The sequence below is a fragment of the Argopecten irradians genome, chromosome 13 (genome assembly GCF_041381155.1).
Source record: "Argopecten irradians isolate NY chromosome 13, Ai_NY, whole genome shotgun sequence".
Taxonomy (NCBI): domain Eukaryota; kingdom Metazoa; phylum Mollusca; class Bivalvia; order Pectinida; family Pectinidae; genus Argopecten; species Argopecten irradians.
The window spans coordinates 21725740-21743071 of record NC_091146.1 but is presented as its reverse complement, the minus strand read 5'-3'; positions in this window follow the sequence as shown (position 1 = coordinate 21743071).

Sequence of the window (17332 nt, the reverse complement as noted above, 5' to 3'; positions counted from 1 at the left end):
CACGTTTTCAATCCGCGAATTTTAATCTTCGCGAACAAGGTTCTGAAATGAAAACCGCAAAATTTAATAGTCGCGAAAGAAAGTTGTTTTACAGTGTACATACTATCCACGCGTTTGCATGAGAGACTATGTTTTTACGTGAAGATCTCAAACAGGTCGATATTGACACCTCATTACCCCGCCCTAATCTGTCGAAACAACTTGTTTAATACTGTTATGTGTTATATATGGTATCTAAATATATCCGCCGTCCTGTTGACGCTGTGGTTTTTTGCCGCTGTACATGTGTACGGCTCCGCGAATCAACACCGTAACGGTTGTTAATTGTAATGTACGTGAATCATAGCTACTCTGTGCATATTTCCTTTGGCATTTTACACTCTCATAATTGACATTGGGTGTTTATATCAGTGATGAACACGGAGTTATAAAAACTGACAATTCTGACACATTACTTATCTATATATTGTTTATGGCTTTGTATCAATACAATAACTATTCACAGGTATTTGTAGTTTTTGTTGTATAAACATTACCTAATCAACAAGGAATTCGTAACTGTTTTATGTTACGTGTTTCCTCCATTAAAGCAAGTTTTTTAGGGATTTGTTGACATGTGGCTTGACCTGAAAAGTTTTGTTCGCCGCCCCGTTAAACTTACTGACAGAAACGACTTTTTGCGCAGGAATTTAAATACTACTAAGACATCCGTATCCATTATTGATATGTTCAATGTCTTTAATGATATCTTAGAACCCACCCCCTCCGTTTTTCAATTTCAATTATTTCATGTTGTACTAAGCACCACATTTCTTTGAACACTGTAACAGTGTAAATCATCCCATTTAAGTACTTTAGAAGGAAAGGTCTTTACAAAGTAATTTGACAGACCTGAAAGACACTTCAGTTATCATATGAAATTAGGTTTTGTAAACTTAGCAACAGCTACGCCTGACGTTCGGGACTGGAACGCAATCCTTGCAATCACTTTTGGCAAATGAAGCCTTCCTTGAGTGTGATTGAGCTCAATCAGTTCAAGGCAGCGACTGTGGAAATATCACCGACTCCGAAAGCAATTTTTAGTGAAATAAAGTCACAGTCGCGTTTATTTTTTTGTCTTCCAGTGTTGTAAATACATGTAGGTTGCTCTTAGCTGCCTAGCAGTGGAAACCATTTCCATAGCTTCTGATCCATCTTCTACATTCCAGGGACTACCATCACTGTTGTGATATCCACTCCTGGCAAATGGTAGTATGGGGAAAGCACGTGGTCAAAAGCTACATTTCACAGCAAACTTCTTGTAAAAAATATGTGTTGTAATTCACGTTTCACCGAACCAGTTTGATGCATATTCCCCAAAACGTTTTTTTGGTTTGAAGATTTGGTCAACCGTGATACCGCAGATACTCCCATAGAGTAACGTACACATCTATGTTTACATCCTTAAAATGACGTTAGACGTCTCGAAAGAAATTGTTTTATAGAAATATATAGCATGCCATTGCGGGTACTGAGCACCGAAAACAATCGATTCAGCAAAACGTTACAATGTTAGTTACATAACATTTGTTACCTGAAGAGGGCCTGACGTTTGCCATGCACGGTACTAATGATCAGTTGAATTCCTCACAATGTAACATAATGCGACTTTAAAAAGGATCGTTGCATCACATCTTGAACCGTCTCCATCTTGCATCAACCTATGCACATAAGTCCTATTTTAATGATTCCGTAAACATTGGAGATAATAAGCTATAATATACAGACATGTATACACCGGACTATAAATTAACTACCAAACACTAACAAGCATGTTGTCTTATTTAATGAGGCATGTTTTACAAAATTACTAAACAGGAAAGACAAGTTTAAATGTCAGACATCACGACTGAAAGAACAAATAATAGCATGTTGCATGCTTAAACATGCATTAATGCTGTCATTGGGTTTTTTTGTTTTTTTTTTTTTTTTTTTTTGTTTTTTGCTTTGTTTTGTTAATGTTTATTTGTCATTTTAAAAATAAGCTGTAGAATATTGATGTTAAACATTTCTTAATGTCAAAGTTCTGAATTCCATCGAACTTCGACGTTAATAAATATATATATATATTTTTAAGTAATTAAAGATAGCTGATTTCCCATACACAGCTAGAGTTACATAAGAAATACTCGATTTTTGTAAATGATTATAGACTCCTACATGGATGTCGGTCAATGGTCGCATGTGTTTTTTGTTGTTTTGTTTTTGAATATTTTTCCTTTCGTGTCTGTTTTTTTTTTTTTTTTTTTTTTTTGTCAATTTGTTGATGAACTTCACAATATTGGTATAACACACATTTTGTAAGGTCCAAATTCCTCTGGCTTCCTACGAATGAAAACCAACTCTTCAAATTAGTCCATTTAAATTGATTTTGTAGTGAAAATCGAATGCAGAAGGTGTTTATGGACGCACGGCTACTGATACAAACACGTGGCCAATGGTGATATGGAGAATGAAGTTGACATTCTGAAAAATAAACTTTAAATTTTGCATCGAGGTGTGTAATTTGCATAACATAGTTACGTTTTTTTTTTTTTTTGCTTTTCTTGTTTGATTAAAAATGTATATATTGTATAAATCGGATGCCATATTACATACATGAAATAAATAACAAACAAACCTAGCAAAAGAATGAATCATGATACGTATAAAAATATAAAAGAAAACAAGAGCTATGCACGATAAGGAATAGTAAAAAAGGATAAAAATAGGGAGTTATAAGGTCAATAGAATGATACATCAGGGAACAAAAACCTTGCATCTACAGGCGGTAAGAACATCAACATGCATTATCTACCTGTTCATCGTAACACTGCGAAGTGAATTCCTGTGGCCAGCCGTGATAAATGTACAAGCGTCGGTGGGAATTAGTCACTGTTGTGTAGTACGATAGCCAAGATCAATCCATTAACAAGCATTATAATCCAAGAAAACTATGACAAAATAAATAAGTAAATAAATACATAATTTGTGTTTAGATTACTAAAGACAAAATATCTGATAACGAGCAATACCAAAATATACCTAGGAAATTAAGCTACTGTTACCAAAATAGTACTGAACATGATAGTTTTCTATGAATAAACATAAAATGATATTTTCTAATTCTATGCAGTTGGACACTTTTTAGATCAATTAAACTTGTGGTAGTAGAAATACCATTGTTTCATATTTTTCTATTTGTTATCCAATTCCATTATCAGAAAAAGAAAAAAAACATTTTTATGATGAAAAAGTTAATGTGAAAGATCACATTTGCTTATATTCTTATATATGTGTGGACAAAAGGTGTGTTTTTTCAATGGAACAAAAACCAAAAATACTGTTGAATTATAGATATTATGATATTGGTCATCATACATGTATTACACTGTCTAGTATTTATTGTTGTCGGTATAATGTGACCGAGTCGATGTGCTGCTCGGTGCCTTTGTTAGTCGCATGTAAAGTATTATACTCTGCAATGGACAAGAGTTCACTACAGTGTGGCAAGACACGAACATACCCCAGTCTCCAAAATCTCACGCTCTTAACACACGTCTACCGCATAAATTGTTAGGGGAAATTTCTCGCCGACTATTAGTTGTAAATTTCAGTTAAATTGAATGAACAATTTAACATTAGTATAAATCTTTCCAAATTTATTTCTTTTAGAAGGAAAAACAACATACCTGAACATATGCCTACATAGAAAACTAATTAACATTTTTTTTTAGAAAAATGCGTATTATCCAAAAAGGTCGTTTATCACACTATATAAAACATACATTTGTATTTGCATCTCGATAATATGCGTAATAAAAAATCTTATTCATATTACTCACAAAACGTATTAAATTGAAAAAATTGCTGTGTCGAAATCTTGTACTTTACAGGAATTTTGGACAGTAAAAATAACCATAAATCACAAAACTATCCCCAGAATTAATAGGAGCTCTCGGGTGAGAATGCAATATCTAGAACTAGAAGGCAACAATAGTTAAGTTAAATATTATCAGGTATATTGGTTACCTTTTATAGAAGATATTTTATAAATGTCTTTGGACATTTTATTTTAATGCAAAAAATTAATCCGCAATGTAACCAGTGATACCAAAACAATATGAACTCTTCATGACAAAAGTAAAAATGTTAATTTCTTTCCCCTCACTGCTTTTTTAGTAAATATCACCAAAACTTTGAAACTGCGAAAATAGAGGATCTTACATGAGTGGCTATGTGATATGAACTTATCAAACAAGTTCAATAATTTGATAGGCTACGAGCATTTAGGCGAGTGGCATATCAATTTGTTTATTGACGAGTTCGATAAATTTCATATCACATAGTCACGAGTATATGATTCTATTTATCACGTATTTTTATAATAGAAATATATGCAAAATTTTAATTTCGTCTCCATATAAAACAGTAGAAACTGGGATGTTACGTTTCCGTCTACTGAAACAATCATGCGACGTACATTATAACGTCAAAACTATATGTTACGTCATAATTGTGTTATAACACATGTGTCTTTCGATATTTATGACATGGCTGTATGACATGGCTGGACGGGCCAGTTATGTGATAAATAGCCACCTACTGAGTATTGTTCTTTTTGGGTGGTTCGTTGCTTAGACTAACGTCCTATTAACAGACACGGCCAGTTTAGTACATTTAAGGACGACCCCCTCCCATGTATGCGGTATGTTACGTGTGTGAAATGCTTGTGTATTTTGGGAGACTGCTGAATGTTTGTGTTGTGCTTATTGTAATACAGAAATGATGTCTTTTTCATAGTTATATCTGACTGAAGCAAGCCACCAGAGACACGGAAATGCACACCCAACCCGGTCATATTATACTGAAAATGGCAAACCAGTCGTCCAACTCCCGGTATACTGAGTGTTAACCATGGGCAGAAACTACCACTTTTATAGACAATTTTGTATTGCATAGAAAGAATTGGTCAAATAATAATTGATTTCGAAGATATATATATTTTTTCAGCGATAACGCGCTTTCTTTTTATACAGTGTAATAAAAGCCATGTATTATTTTTTGCCATTCTATTGTCTGAAACGGGCCGCGGTGGCCGAGTGATTAATATGTCGCGAGATAATACCGAAATTTCTCCGCCTCTGGGATGCGGGTTCGAATCCCATGTTGGGCAGTTGCCAGGTACTGCCTGCTGGTCGGTGGTTTTTCTCCGGGTTCTCCGGCTTTCCTCCACCAACAGTCCTTACATGACTAATAAAACCAAAATTGTTCAAAAACAGGAGCAGACGAATTAGTATTTTGTTCAGTTACAAAAGTTACTTAATTCCCACCAATACCACCATTGGAAAGTTTGAGATTCTTATTTCAATTAAAGATAAAAATATTAAAAATAATAAATTGAGTCCCGAAAAAAAATCCATGGAACTATACAATATATGAAATGAAGTACTAACTGTGCATGTACCAATATAAATTATTTTATAGGCATTTTTGTGGTAATTAGACATTTGAAACCGATTATACATCAGTTATTGTTCAAATGATGAGTACCGTTTATACTCTGTCGGCGGTGGAGCATCTTTAATTTATCAAATCATGCATTAAATGTTGAGATATTCGAAGAGTTTATGCAGTATCTTGTATAATTTATCTGGCTGTTTATGTTTACGTGGACATTTTGTGACCGTCATTTTTGTTCTTTTTATGTCTCGGTAAAATTGACAATATTCCAACCACCCTGTTGGTCCATATATGTTGTGCAATATATTTATTCCAAAACAATAAACAATGCAACACAAACAACCTGTTTCCATATTTATCATTGATTCATTATTTGGCTCGGCCGAGGTCATGGGCGTGGCGGTGTGAGGGCGGTCTGAAGACAGATGAACCAGGAACATATTCTCACATTTTAGGTAATGTATCTTCATAGTAAGTTGGCAACGACGCAGAACCGAGGACAAATGCTTACAGGATACATACTTTAGTGTGCAATTATCTGTTTTAGGTATACGCTAAGGCTGTTCCCATATTATAAACAGACTAATGATTTTCTGTGTTCTTCTGGTTGACACAAAGAGTTTCACTAAACATACGTGTTGAAATGTATTTTTTGAATGAAAAGACTAAACGGAAACACAACCACTCGTTAAACTTAAATTATTCTTTGTATGTGTATTCGGTTGGTTGATTTGATTTAACGTCGTATTAACACCTAGGGTCATTCAAGGCGGACTTCTTTGTATGGCTTTTGTTGCTAGTTTATTTGTGTTGTGTCTCCTTGTGGTAGTCATTATCTTGCTTTTATATATAACGTTATCTCACTAAATCTTAGTCTTTCCTATAGACAAATCACTCTAAAAAGATAGTACTGTGTGTAATTGATATATGACGTTGGTTTAGTAAAACACTTTTGGTCGAAACTAAAATTAATGAAATTATTATACCTCATGTTTATAACTGTGTCTGTGATTAGTTGAAACGCATCACATGACAGGGTGCGTGCCCCTTTGGTGACCGTCCGACTTTCACATGGAGTTATCTCGTCTTCCGATTGTACAACAATGACGTACAAAACGTCATTTTTTACTCTTCGTAAATTTGAGTAAAATTTAACCGAGAGTATCGAATCATGCTTTTTCGGTATAATAAACAAATAATGTCCCCGGTGGCAGTGTGATATGAAGGTTTATTTACCCCCAGATGCAATATTTCCCTCGAGAGAGCTCTCGTGAAATATCACACCTTCGGGTAAATAAACCTTCATATCACACTGCCACCGGGGTCATACATGCATAATACTGTTTTCCGATCACATACACGTAATGTTTATTTTTCATCTAGATAAAACACTGTGAAAACTATTGTATAATATAAATTATAAGAAGGCTTGAGCGTTCGCCCCAGTGAGGAAGGCTCTGGGTTCTGTCCCCTGGCCGAGACACACCAAAGTCTATAAAAGTGGTAGTTTCTGCTCCTGCTTAGCGCTCAGCATACAGGGAGTGGGACGACTGGTTCGCCCGTTGTCAGTATAATGTGACCTGGTGGGGTGTGTTGCTTGGTGTCTTCGGCGGCATGCTTCAGTGATATAACACTAAAAAAGGGCAACAGTTCCACTATACAAGAAGACACAACACGAACATACCGCAGTCTCCCAGTACACTCACCTCGCACAACATACACGCAACACACCGCATACATGGGAGGCCGTCCTTACATGACCATAGCTGTTAATAGGACGTTAATAAATAACTATTGTATAATATAAATTATAAGAAGGCTTGAGACAAGAATGTTTCTTAATATATTGATTTTACAACACGCAATTCTTTCTGAAAAACAACACGATTCTAGAAACACATTAATGGACCAGAATTTGGAGGTGATTGGTAAACGATACATTTTGATTTTACTCCATCGACCAATATACAGTACATGTATAAACGTGTGATATTTCTTATTTCTTTTGAATATTTTTATTGCCCCTGTCACATATAAAACATACATATTTAACATGGGCTCTCTATTGAAACATGCCTCTCAATATAATGATATAATGTTGTAAACAATTATAACATTTTATTCAATGATGAGTTCGATACTTTCCCACTTATGCCGGACCTTATTTGGTGCACTTTGAGTTAGCATCTAGGTCGAATATTGATCATTTTTCTATAATTTCTTATACAGTGTATATGTCTTACATGCGTCCTAATTCAGAACGTTACAGCACTGTCGCATCAAAGATATGTATTTTTCATAAGTAATATACACATATTTATACCTGTCAATTAACAACATTGTTAAATAGGCCAAATAGGAAAGTAACATGATTTCTGTCTAATACAACATTATATTTAAGTTGTACTGAATTTACAAGACCCGTCCAGAGTGACTGACTATGTGACGATTGATATCTCATCAATACAACAAAGTCGTCTTGATCCCATTAGCGTACTAATCTCAAATTTCCACCTCACATGTTTTTCAACATTTACCGTTATACTAATCCAACCTATTATTGTTTTATTTAATTTTGTTACGAGTTTTCAGCCGATGTGATCTTAATGGCGACTTGTGCGTAATGTTACATTAAACGTGCTACGTGCAGACTTTACAAATATCGTCCACGAAGAGAAAGTGCAATAAACGAGGAAGAAAGTGAAACATGATAGAAGCCCGTTAATAAAACGTCACCTTGTCTGACATTTAAATTTAATTTTGAATCACATTACATGCGCTGTGTACGTTAAAATTCAATTCTGAAGTCCAAAGGTAAATTTTACATGAAATGTGGCGATTTAAAAGTTATTCGCGTTCACATGTTATCAGTAAGATATTTAAAATAAATCTTGACAAGCCTAATTTATTTTTCCCGGGAAAGCTATTATCATTTTAAAAAAATGTTTAAGTAATTAAATAACATTTTGCAGCTGAAAGTGTGTTTTGCCTTGCTTGTGTTGAATGTCAGGTTCCGTTTGTCAGTCTAAACTTCTCAATGCCTATAATTCTAAGTATGGATAGTTCACCTTTAAATAAGTTGCTATCGTGTACTTAGCGTAGATAAATGTCATTACAACGACAACACGCGTTAGCCATCACTGTCGCCTTGTGTGAACCCGGACTTGGTCCCTAAAGAGTTCTGAAAGTAGTAAACATTAACAGAGTTCTCTATGCTGGTGTCTGGACTAGATTGGTCTTCAGCTGAACGCTCGTCCTTCCTTCTATGGAAGGCCCTGGTTCCAGGATCATGAAAGAATCAAAGGCTTAAGTTTTGGCTAACCCAATCATTCATGACGTAACTTTTTGTAACATCATCTTTGGTTGGCTAAGTTTAAACTTAAGACAGTTTTGGACTGAAGATTATTTAATGATCCCGAGGCCTGGAATCTGCCCCCTTGTCGAAACACACCATAGTCTATAAAGTGGTAGTGTTTGCTTAGCGTTCAGCATAAAAGGGGTGGGACGACTGGTTTTGTTCGTTGTCAACATTGTCAGTGTAACCGAGTGGTGTGTTTTCGTCAGCATGCTGTGAAATAGTGCTATATATAATATTACAACTACAAAGAGACGCGGTACAAATGCTTTCACCACATGCAAGACCTTAAAACATTTGAGATAAATCGATTTCTTTCATAATTCTGTTTTGACAATAACTTGAATATTTACGACCATCGGTGATGCTTCTGTCTGTTTTTGAATTAGATTTTATGTATACTGTATAATATTTTTTCGTGCAGAAACTTTAATCATTTTCGTGGACACTATTTATTCATTATTGAAATCACAGTTCCTAAGCAAACCGCAAATATTTATACTCATGAGATATTTGAAAAGCTTCAAACGCTCACGTTGATGTTACTTTTGTTTCGGTAATACTTTGTTTTAAGCTTTGCAGTTTTTCTGGTATTATATCAATGTAACACTCTATTGAACACAACATCTAATCCGGTCCAATCGTCCCACTCCCCTTGTGTTGTACCCAGATGTTACACCATAAAGACAAACCATCACCTGAATTGCATAAGGCCAAAACAAATATGTCTGTGTAAGGTTACATTGGCAAAAAAATAGGGACGGTCGGTCGGGAGGATTTTTTTATTTTTTTTTTACTGTCATTCACTCTAAAATGATGGCCGGAACCGGAATCTGAGATCGAAATCCCGAATTTTTATTTTATTTTTTTAGTAGAAAAGTGGAAAAACAATTAGGGTCGGGGGTAAAAAATTAGGGTCGGTCGTGTAACCCTAAACAGACATATTCGTTTTGCCTAAGATGGGGGCTTCCACATTTAAATGTATAAACTTATAATATGTCCGTATAAATACTAAAGCCTATGGCATATCATTGTGTCTGTAGGTCGGATCAGGTGGGATGTGCCAATCGGTTTCTTTAAAAGGAAACTCCTTGGCATCCAGGTACTCCAGGGGTTACTATCACTGTCGTTATATTCATGACTGGAAGATTTCTTAGCAAAACTGGACGCTCTGTGTGCAGGAACAGGTGAACAGGAAGTTTAGTACCTTGGTGTACACCAACAGAATTTAGTAATGGTACACTGTTTAGTATCGATCTATGTAAATATTCAAAGAAAGTATTTACAGACCTGTGACTGGTCAATTTGTTTTTCTTTCGGGCTTATTCATTTGGCATATGACGTCTTCTAGATATGGATATTACGATATTGATTAACCTTTGGAATATCGGTGATGACTCTAAGGAGATCGCGCCATACGTTTTACCTAGAGTCCCGGTGTAACAACTGGACTACAGGAACATACCACAGTCTCCCAAAACACAACCAAAGCCATCCAGAATACATAGAGAACCCGTTCTTTGAGATGGCTTCCCACGTATTTATGTTAAGCGTTCATTCTCCACAAACTGACATGTATGTCAGTAAATTGTATTTTCTGTGTTGTTTAAGCTAATTATTGCGTCAATACTAACTTGATTAATCAAGTGATTATGTTTCATCAAATTTTTTTTTTCCAAAATTTGTTAGTTTAAACCAGATTTTATTTCAAGTTAATACACAGATAACAATATAAAAATTGTATTGCAATATGTAAGTGATCAGAGTAAACTATTTGATGCTTTTTGTTTTACTTTGTCAACATAATCAATCTGATTAAAGTACAGATCCATATAAACACTACGTTCAATAGAGGATCTGACAACATCCCATATGGGATCATATTCGAGTGACCTTTTTGCTACGTGTACTTCAGATCAAATACATTTTCTACACATTGTTATGTCAGCTGATAACTCCATTTCGTCCCAGTATATATTTATACATTTTCCTTCGGTGTGCTATTTGGGCGAGAGACTTTACACACACAAACAATTCTTACACTTTTTAAACTATTTCGTCCCCAGTCAAGATTCTGGCAGTGCCAATTTGATTAGCCATTTCCAAAGGTCATCTAGACGTGACCCCTAATGGGATGTTGTCAGATCATCTTATCGAACGTAGTGATAATAAGGATCTGTATTTTAATCAGATTGTCACCATAATATATGTCTAGTATACAGACTGATAATAACACTCTAGTATTTTGAACTAGCTAGATTTAAAATAACAAATGATCGATGCGTGTTTCTAACTTTGGAAAAAAATATGGTTGAGTAAGGAAAGGAGAGACGAAAGAAGAACTCAATGTAAAAGAATGGTAGGTTCAAAACTACATTGTATTCCATACTCTTCATACATACAAATAGATTTTAATAACGTTTTTAAAACTTGACACATTAATTTTAACACTAACTTTACAAATCAGATAAAATAAAGAACTAGATTGCGAGAGACAAAATTTCTCGGTTGTAATACTCATTTGATGAACCTGATATACAGGCAGAATATAAACAACGTCATAACATTATAGTGATGATCTAGAACAGTCTGGTATATAGTATACAATACAGTCAAAATATAAACAACGTAATAACATTACGGTCAGTGATGATCTAGAACAGTCATGGTATATAGTATACAATACCAGTCAAAATAAAAGTAAACATTAAGTAATAACAGTCTGTATTTAAATGTTATAACGGTCATTGTCAGTGATGATCTAGAACAGTCATGGTATATAGTATACAATACCAGTCAAAATATAAACAACGTAATAACATTACGGTCAGTGATGATCTAGAACAGTCATGGTATATAGTATACAATACCAGTCAAAATATAAACAACGTAATACATTACGGTCAGTGATGATCTAGAACAGTCATGGTATATAGTATACAATACCAGTCAAAATATAAACAACGTAATAACATTACGGTCAGTGATGATCTAGAACAGTCATGGTATATAGTATACAATACCAGTCAAAATATAAACAACGTAATAACATTACGGTCAGTGATGATCTAGAACAGTCATGGTATATAGTATACAATACCAGTCAAAATATAAACAACGTAATAACATTATAGTGATGATCTAGAACAGTCATGGTATATAGTATACAATACCAGTCAAAATATAAACAACGTAATAACATTACGGTCAGTGATGATCTAGAACAGTCATGGTATATAGTATACAATACCAGTCAAAATATAAACAACGTAATAACATTACGGTCAGTGATGATCTAGAACAGTCATGGTATATAGTATACAATACCAGTCAAAATATAAACAACGTAATACATTACGGTCAGTGATGATCTAGAACAGTCATGGTATATAGTATACAATACCAGTCAAAATATAAACAACGTAATAACATTACGGTCAGTGATGATCTAGAACAGTCATGGTATATAGTATACAATACCAGTCAAAATATAAACAACGTAATAACATTACAGTCATTACGGTCAGTGATGATCTAGAACAGTCATGGTATATAGTATACAATACCAGTCAAAATATAAACAACGTAATAACATTACGGTCAGTGATGATCTAGAACAGTCATGGTATATAGTATACAATACCAGTCAAAATATAAACAACGTAATAACATTACGGTCAGTGGTGATCTAGAACAGTCATGGTATATAGTATACAATACCAGTCAAAATATAAACAACGTAATACATTACGGTCAGTGATGATCTAGAACAGTCATGGTATACAATAGTATACAGAACAGTCATGGTATATAGTATACAATACCAGTCAAAATATAAACAACGTAATACATTACGGTCAGTGGTGATCTAGAACAGTCATGGTATATAGTATACAATACCAGTCAAAATATAAACAACGTAATAACATTACGGTCAGTGATGATCTAGAACAGTCATGGTATATAGTATACAATACCAGTCAAAATATAAACAACGTAATAACATTACGGTCAGTGATGATCTAGAACAGTCATGGTATATAGTATACAATACCAGTCAAAATATAAACAACGTAATAACATTACGGTCAGTGATGATCTAGAACAGTCATGGTATATAGTATACAATACCAGTCAAAATATAAACAACGTAATAACATTACGGTCAGTGATGATCTAGAACAGTCATGGTATATAGTATACAATACCAGTCAAAATATAAACAACGTAATAACATTACGTCATGTCTAGACAGTCATGGTATATAGATACAGTCAAAATATAACAACGTATATTAGTATGATCAAACAGTCATGGTATATAGTATACAATACCAGTCAAAATATAAACAACGTAATAACATTACGGTCAGTGATGATCTAGAACAGTCATGGTATATAGTATACAATACCAGTCAAAATATAAACAACGTAATACATTACGGTCAGTGATGATCTAGAACAGTCATGGTATATAGTATACAATACCAGTCAAAATATAAACAACGTAATAACATTACGGTCAGTGATGATCTAGAACAGTCATGGTATATAGTATACAATACCAGTCAAAATATAAACAACGTAATAACATTACGGTCAGTGATGATCTAGAACAGTCATGGTATATAGTATACAATACCAGTCAAAAAACATGTGATATAGTATGGATCTAGAACAGTCATGGTATATAGTATACAATACCAGTCAAAATATAAACAACGTAATAACATTATAGTGTGATCTAGAACAGTCATGGTATATAGTATACAATACCAGTCAAAATATAAACAACGTAATACATTACGGTCAGTGTGATCTAGAACAGTCATGGTATATAGTATACAATACCAGTCAAAATATAAACAACGTAATAACATTACGGTCAGTGATGATCTAGAACAGTCATGGTATATAGTATACAATACCAGTCAAAATATAAACAACGTAATACATTACGGTCAGTGATGATCTAGAACAGTCATGGTATATAGTATACAATACCAGTCAAAATATAAACAACGTAATACATTACGGTCAGTGATGATCTAGAACAGTCATGGTATATAGTATACAATACCAGTCAAAATATAAACAACGTAATAACATTACGGTCAGTGATGATCTAGAACAGTCATGGTATATAGTATACAATACCAGTCAAAATATAAACAACGTAATAACATTACGGTCAGTGATGATCTAGAACAGTCATGGTATATAGTATACAATACCAGTCAAAATATAAACAACGTAATACATTACGGTCAGTGATGATCTAGAACAGTCATGGTATATAGTATACAATACCAGTCAAAATATAAACAACGTAATAACATTACGTCAGTGATGATCTAGAACAGTCATGGTATATAGTATACAATACCAGTCAAAATATAAACAACGTAATAACATTACGGTCAGTGATGATCTAGAACAGTCATGGTATATAGTATACAATACCAGTCAAAATATAAACAACGTAATAACATTACGGTCAGTGATGATCTAGAACAGTCATGGTATATAGTATACAATACCAGTCAAAATATAAACAACGTAATACATTACGGTCAGTGGTGATCTAGAACAGTCATGGTATATAGTATACAATACCAGTCAAAATATAAACAACGTAAATAACATTACGGTCAGTGATGATCTAGAACAGTCATGGTATATAGTATACAATACCAGTCAAAATATAAACAACGTAATAACATTACGGTCAGTGATGATCTAGAACAGTCATGGTATATAGTATACAATACCAGTCAAAATATAAACAACGTAATAACATTACGGTCAGTGGTGATCTAGAACAGTCATGGTATATAGTATACAATACCAGTCAAAATATAAACAACGTAATACATTACGGTCAGTGGTGATCTAGAACAGTCATGGTATATAGTATACAATACCAGTCAAAATATAAACAACGTAATAACATTACGGTCAGTGGTGATCTAGAACAGTCATGGTATATAGTATACAATACCAGTCAAAATATAAACAACGTAATAACATTACGGTCAGTGGTGATCTAGAACAGTCATGGTATATAGTATACAATACCAGTCAAAATATAAACAACGTAATAACATTACGGTCAGTGATGATCTAGAACAGTCATGGTATATAGTATACAATACCAGTCAAAATATAAACAACGTAATAACATTACGGTCAGTGATGATCTAGAACAGTCATGGTATATAGTATACAATACCAGTCAAAATATAAACAACGTAATACATTACGGTCAGTGATGATCTAGAACAGTCATGGTATATAGTATACAATACCAGTCAAAATATAAACAACGTAATAACATTACGGTCAGTGATGATCTAGAACAGTCATGGTATATAGTATACAATACCAGTCAAAATATAAACAACGTAATAACATTACGGTCAGTGATGATCTAGAACAGTCATGGTATATAGTATACAATACCAGTCAAAATATAAACAACGTAATACATTACGGTCAGTGGTGATCTAGAACAGTCATGGTATATAGTATACAATACCAGTCAAAATATAAACAACGTAATACATTACGGTCAGTGATGATCTAGAACAGTCATGGTATATAGTATACAATACCAGTCAAAATATAAACAACGTAATAACATTACGGTCAGTGATGATCTAGAACAGTCATGGTATATAGTATAACAATACCAGTCAAAATATAAACAACGTAATACATTACGGTCAGTGATGATCTAGAACAGTCATGGTATATAGTATACAATACCAGTCAAAATATAAACAACGTAATAACATTACGGTCAGTGGTGATCTAGAACAGTCATGGTATATAGTATACAATACCAGTCAAAATATAAACAACGTAATACATTACGGTCAGTGATGATCTAGAACAGTCATGGTATATAGTATACAATACCAGTCAAAATATAAACAACGTAATACATTACGGTCAGTGATGATCTAGAACAGTCATGGTATATAGTATACAATACCAGTCAAAATATAAACAACGTAATAACATTACGGTCAGTGATGATCTAGAACAGTCATGGTATATAGTATACAATACCAGTCAAAATATAAACAACGTAATACATTACGGTCAGTGATGATCTAGAACAGTCATGGTATATAGTATACAATACCAGTCAAAATATAAACAACGTAATAACATTACGGTCAGTGATGATCTAGAACAGTCATGGTATATAGTATACAATACCAGTCAAAATATAAACAACGTAATACATTACGGTCAGTGATGATCTAGAACAGTCATGGTATATAGTATACAATACCAGTCAAAATATAAAAACGTAATACATTATAGTGATGATCTAGAACAGTCATGGTATATAGTATACAATACCAGTCAAAATATAAACAACGTAATAACATTACGGTCAGTGATGATCTAGAACAGTCATGGTATATAGTATACAATACCAGTCAAAATATAAACAACGTAATACATTACGGTCAGTGATGATCTAGAACAGTCATGGTATATAGTATACAATACCAGTCAAAATATAAACAACGTAATAACATTACGGTCAGTGATGATCTAGAACAGTCATGGTATATAGTATACAATACCAGTCAAAATATAAACAACGTAATACATTACGGTCAGTGATGATCTAGAACAGTCATGGTATATAGTATACAATACCAGTCAAAATATAAACAACGTAATACATTACGGTCAGTGATGATCTAGAACAGTCATGGTATATAGTATACAATACCAGTCAAAATATAAACAACGTAATACATTACGGTCAGTGATGATCTAGAACAGTCATGGTATATAGTATACAATACCAGTCAAAATATAAACAACGTAATACATTACGGTCAGTGATGATCTAGAACAGTCATGGTATATAGTATACAATACCAGTCAAAATATAAACAACGTAATAACATTACGGTCAGTGATGATCTAGAACAGTCATGGTATATAGTATACAATACCAGTCAAAATATAAACAACGTAATACATTACGGTCAGTGATGATCTAGAACAGTCATGGTATATAGTATACAATACCAGTCAAAATATAAACAACGTAATAACATTACGGTCAGTGATGATCTAGAACAGTCATGGTATATAGTATACAATACCAGTCAAAATATAAACAACGTAATACATTACGGTAGTGATGATCTAGAACAGTCATGGTATATAGTATACAATACCAGTCAAAATATAAACAACGTAATACATTACGGTCAGTGATGATCTAGAACAGTCATGGTATATAGTATACAATACCAGTCAAATACCACAACGTCATTAGTGATGATCATAATAGTAACAATACAGTCAAATATAAACAACGTAATACATTACGGTCAGTGATGATCTAGAACAGTCATGGTATATAGTATACAATACCAGTCAAAATATAAACAACGTAATACATTACGGTCAGTGATGATCTAGAACAGTCATGGTATATAGTATACAATACCAGTCAAAA